Source organism: Lycium barbarum, chromosome 7 (genome assembly GCF_019175385.1).
Source record: "Lycium barbarum isolate Lr01 chromosome 7, ASM1917538v2, whole genome shotgun sequence".
NCBI lineage: Eukaryota > Viridiplantae > Streptophyta > Magnoliopsida > Solanales > Solanaceae > Lycium > Lycium barbarum.
Genome location: NC_083343.1, coordinates 61,218,509 through 61,224,531, shown reverse-complemented (window position 1 = coordinate 61,224,531; position 6,023 = coordinate 61,218,509). Strand labels below are relative to the sequence as shown.

The window sequence follows — 6,023 nt, the reverse complement described above, 5'->3', positions numbered from 1 at the left end:
TCCCCCTCTTTTGGGGTTGTGCTTATACCGTATCCATGTTTTTCCTTTATAATCTATAACTTGATTACCTTCGTACGAGATCTTAACAAAATTACGAAGTGATGAAATTCTCATTCATAAAGTACAAATCTTATCTGATAGCTGGCACTCGAATAATTTAATTAATATAGCAATTTATCCTTTAATAAACATAGCCTTCCTTCATACCCGTTCCTTATCCGTCGTTCTATTTTCTCGATAGTCAAATTACTTAATATTCGCATGATTCATCATTCCATGCCATAGGTTTTTTTTTCTTTTGCCCTGCATTATTACATTCCAGTTCGTTTTTCGCAAGTAATTTCGTGCTTTGCCCGTCGACTCTTTTAGAAGCTCTGCTTAATTACGTTTCTTACGGTTCACTTTTGCTAACACTTTGATCTCTTTACCTTCCACTCAATTATTCTCTTTTCCTTCCAAAATATCGTCGTATTAGCATCTTCCAATCTCAACCCATAGCAAAACCAATATCTGTTTATCTCGTAACATCTGTATCATACCTTTCACTTTGTCTCATAAATTCTATTCTGTTAATGTCTCCCATATATTATAACGCTGACTATTAAGGTTCACTAAGCGATCGACATAGTCATAAATGGGGAGTCCTATATATATATATATCACTAGCATTTCTTTTACAAAGCGTCTTCAATCATCTGTTCAAACTCATTCTAATTCGGGAGCTGCGTTGCTCTTTCTCCCTTTTTCACTAATCTAATCCGTCTCAGCCCACGCGACCTTTATAAAGTTTCTAATCACTCCACATACTCTAATTTCCTTTTTGGTTACTCCAAATTTCCTATTTGTCTCTTATGTCTATATTTGCGAAATTTTTTGTACATTTCCCAGGGGGTCACCCATCCCAGAATTGCTCTGGCCCTGGCACGCTTAACCTTACAACTTTAATGCATTTAGACACGGTAAGGCCGGTATAATTGCATCAATTTCCTCGCACGACTTTTATCACGTAATTTAAGGCAAATCGGGGTCTTAACAACTTTCAAAACGTTCTCGTAGCGGGTCCCACCCCGATCTAGAGAGAATTCTTTTACTTTTCTCACTATATAGTCACCGTGTCGCCCCCTGTAAATCCTCAATATTTTTCTCCTCATGCATATACATATATAATTTTAAACAGCCCACAAATTTAAGTTTTTATTCTACAAATTCCATCTCCAATTAGTCGATGAAGGCTGATAAAATATTACTGTAAGGCATTCTCCAACCACCAGCAAAAGAACACTAAAATCCGACGAACATCGCGAAATCCGTTGGTACTTAATTCACATAATTACCTCCATATTTATACATATATATATATATATATATATATATATATATATATATATATATATATATTTGAGTCGTAAGCGAATCATTCAATTCCCAACTGCCTGTTATACATTTAGTATTCTTCAAATGAATCGAAACTTAATCGTTGGACATTTTTTCCTTTCACATAAGCTTTTCTGAAGCAACATGTGGTTGGAACATATTCTGATTCATTTAGATAAATTACGAATTTGCTACTCATATATGCTTTCTCGGAATAAAATTTCCCAATCAAGGATAATGCTTCTTACGAATGCCATGGAGGGGTACCTCTTAACTTTAATCCAACATAACAGATTCACCCTATCGGTATCGACTTTCAAAACATGTTAAGAACTTATATCTCATTTTCTCTCTTTATATTTCTGGCAAAATTTGGGCAGAGGTTCCTCTGTATTTCTTACTATCCCAAAACCTGTACACAGGAAATACCAACCATGCCTCACAGGGCCAACACATATACGTATTTATATATCATATCGTAGCCACACAGGGCTAACAATTGCAAACAAAAGTACACAGATGTCGAGACTTACCTCACGTGCCCAACTCAAACGGCACCGGTGACATCTTCCTGTTTATTTTTCTTTTCAATCTTCAACTTTATATTTCCGTCATACTTCAAATAGCTTCCCCGACATACATCTTTCATACCATTTCTTACCTGTGTACGGTATAGCTTCCAATATCATCGGTCACTTTCTTACGTCGATACCGTCCTCAGCTGAAATTAAAGGTTAGCAGAAAAAGATTCATTTCCTACGGCTGGCTCTATCGCACGATCTAAGATTCAAAGAAAGGAAACATCCTAAATGCCCTGTAGCCTCATGTTTATCGATGTGGTGCACAACACACCGATAAACAAGACTCTACTAGACACGGCCTGTAGACATCCCAAGGACAAACCGCTCTGATACCACTTCTGTCACGACCCAGCCCCGTGGGCCGCGACTCGTGCCCTACTTGGGCACCCAAACGGACATACAAACTAAATCATCATTTTTAAACAGAGTTGAGAACGAATATTATCTTGCGCGATTGCGTGTACAAAACATTATATCAGAATCAGAAGAAGCAGCGGAATATACATCGCCGAACATATGCACATATATCAAAAAGCCGGCAAGGCTATCAAATATGTCTAAAGCCGACAAGGCTGTCAAATGGCACAACGGCCCAAAACGCATATACAAATGCACGCCGACAAGGCTGCCACAAACATATACAAAATGCACGCCGACGAGGCTGCCATAACGAATAGAGTCATGCAAACACATCCGTACAGAAGTAGGCACACACACCCACAAATACGTCTACAGACCTCTAAACAGACAAACCAAATCATATGGCGGGACAGGGCCCCGCCGTGCCCCTGAACAAATACATATATACATAGCGAACGAATATATACCAAAATGTGTGCTCTGAAATGAGAAGAGCACTCCAAACAGCAGAAGAGGGTGTCCTAAATGGGTAGATCACCAAACTGTGCATCTGTACCTGCGGGCATGAAACGCAGCCCCCGAAGAAAGGGGGTCAGTACGAAATATGTACTGAGTATGCAAAGCAGAATATACAGAAACCAAATCTGAGACATAAACGAAATGGAAGTACCAAACATAAGTGCAAATCCAACATATCAAAATTTGCTTACTTTCAAAAATATGTAAGTAATGCATAGGGTACAGAAGAATATGGTCGCCCACCCGTCGATGGCGCCATAACACAGCATAACACCAGAAAGTTTCAAATCTCCGTATCCCCGTCACATATCACATCACAACATAACGCCATACACAGCATAACACCAAATATAGGTGGAACCCGACCCTCTTTTGCGAGTAGCTCGGTGAACCATAAACACAGCATAACTCCGGAGTATATCAAAATGTGCACGACAACAGAACCGGCCTGGGACTCGGCGAAAGGAATAACAGAATGCACGAGTAGAGTCGTGAGTAGTCATATGCATAAAATTATTATCATAAATTCAAACATAAGTAAAATGATCATATTTAAAATCGGAATAATAATCATACCAAATTCTTTCAAAGATTCTCTGAATTACATAAAGGAAAGTCGCGGGACCCACGGACGGGTATTTACCCAAGTCGGGCCCGCCTATGGAAAACATACGTATCATACATAATGCAAACTTTTATAAAAATATTGGAGCAATCCGAGCATTTATGTGAAATGTATGGCATTCAGAAATTTCGAAGTTCTTTAAAGTGAAACCTTTTTGCGCAAAGTTCGAAAAGCGATTATTTCAAATACATAAAGGTTCATATTTCATCAAATCATACATAAGAGTGCCAAGGAACATATATAGATCATATCATGCTCGGATTTCGAATTTGGAATTTCCTTAAGGCTCTAATCTAGCCTATGTAAAACTAAGACATGCCAAAAAGAAGGGAGGTTGCTTTACATACCTCGTACGCACTCCAAGATGGCCAATCTAAAGTAAATTCCAATCTACGCCTCGGGCTCCCCAAGGTTTACAAATATGCCAACGAATATCCAATATTAAACATAGGCACTTAAGCCATTTATTCCAACTAACATTAAATTCTACAGAAAATTCGGCAGCATTTCCCCTGTAAATAGGCCATCCCGAGAATTTAACTCGCTCAAAATCAACAACAACAACCACAATAACCAACCTAGCAACATCGATAATCAATTCGAAAGGCAAAATAATAATAGTAGCTCTCTTTTACACCATTCGACAACTTTCCAATTATTCAATTCAATGGCTTACTTTCAAGCCACAATATCGTTCGTACATTTGATTATTAACCCAAACTCATACTAACAACATTCGAGAACATTCTAAACAATTCACATAAGTTTTTTCCAACAATCCACAATTTCTCCAAATTTTTGGCCGAAAACAGCCCCTACCCGTGAGCAGCCCACTGGGCACACTTCCGACTTTCAATTCATGTTTTGTATCACAATTCACAATATAACGATACCATTTTCATAAAATATACAAATTACATCAACGCACAATAACCCTCAAATCAACCCGTACAATCTCAACATCAATCTTAAGTCATTAAATGCTCAATTCCAAACTAGAATTCGTAACGACGACACGAAAGCGCTTAAGCGATAATAATGCGATATTCGGCATAATCTATGACTCACATTCGTTCACACTACACATATTCATATGTTAATGGTTCTCATATATAAGGATTGCATTAAATGCACAAAGTTCTCCAAATCAGTCCGCAACGCTTACTATATCAATTCGAGACATTTAACTCTCATTTCCAACATACAAATCATCACAACAACCATTACGACGCTAAGCGATATTAATTCATTCTTTGCTACCATTTGGAGGCTATATACACGGCTACACTACACATATACATGTATCGATGATTTTTATTCTCTTCTCCACTCTACGACAATCAATATGCTACAAGCAATTAATTCATCAACCCAATACCACACCACACACATATACTTCACACGGTCAACACACCCAACACAAGACCCAACTTCAACATATCATATTTCATGATTTTTATCCATTTTAGCATACTACAATATGCATACAACATTTATAACTCCAAAAACAAGATTAGAACTCACCTTTATTCTCCAATCCACCAATAGGCTAAGGTTTGCAAATGGGCAAACTGAGTGGTTGAATGACCCAAACAATACTTCCACGCTACTTAGGGACCTCCAAATAGTGGGTTTATACCAAAGAAATAATTTTAGAGAGGCAAAAATGGGACTTGATTTTTCTTGGTTGTGGCCGAGAACCATGGGGGAGTGGAGGCTCTCCAAGTCTTGTTATTTTTCTTTAAGTGTAGAAGTGGGAAATGAGAAAGACGACTTAGTCTTCTTTTTTTTAAGTATCCACAAATATCTCCCTTTGTTTATGGCCCACACATGTGTTGGACCAATTAAAATTGGCCACACAATGTGTGGGACCATTTCAAGTCCACACGGCCACCATGGCTTTTGGTGCAAGATTTTTAAATTCCAATTTTATGAATTGTGGTCCCAATTTTTCCTAAGTGTCCAATGCCCTCAATTTCATATTCAACTTATGTCTCAAAATAAAATCAAATGGTCAAAAGTCCCGACTTCAAATCCCGGAATAGTCTTGGCCCTTAATTGTCATAGTTAATCCGGGTTGTCCTAATGTATAAACATATGGGACGTAACAGGAAGTAAATTGAGAAATGTGGATAATGTGGCTGAATAATGATCATTGTTGTGGTATTGTGAATGTATTGTTGACGTTTGGAAGTTGATTTACGATATGGAAAAATGTTGTATAAATAAAGGGGATGCTTTCCGATTTTCTTTAGCTTTGGCCATATATGCTAGTTGTCGGTTCTAACAATAGTATGCCCTTAATGAAGGTAGACACGTGAGCTTCAGAGGAGGACGGGCAAGTGTAGAGTAGTTGAACGGAAAAGGTATATAAGGCTAACCCTTCTTTCATAAGGCATGTTTCTTTGGCCAAACGTCTAAATCTTCTATGAGACTATGATATCCTTCAAATGATTTGATCTTCCGAGCTTGTAAGCTCACGATTCTTGATTCGCTACGATTGTACTAAATCCCTCGTATGACGAGTGAGCCTATAGAGATAGATATGGTGAATGACGATAATA

The 6,023-nt window shown here is 38.0% G+C and overlaps 1 long non-coding RNA gene across 1 annotated transcript; it reads right to left on the bottom strand.

Annotated features, from left to right (window-relative positions):
• Positions 1 to 2,528: 2,528 nt before the first annotated feature.
• LOC132602281 (uncharacterized) lies at positions 2,529 to 3,608 on the bottom strand. The gene is made up of 2 exons (XR_009567707.1): positions 3,026 to 3,608; positions 2,529 to 2,871 (listed from the first exon to the last, which is right to left on the bottom strand). It is a non-coding gene; the product is annotated as an uncharacterized LOC132602281 (long non-coding RNA).
• Between the last annotated feature and the right edge of the window lie 2,415 nt (positions 3,609 to 6,023).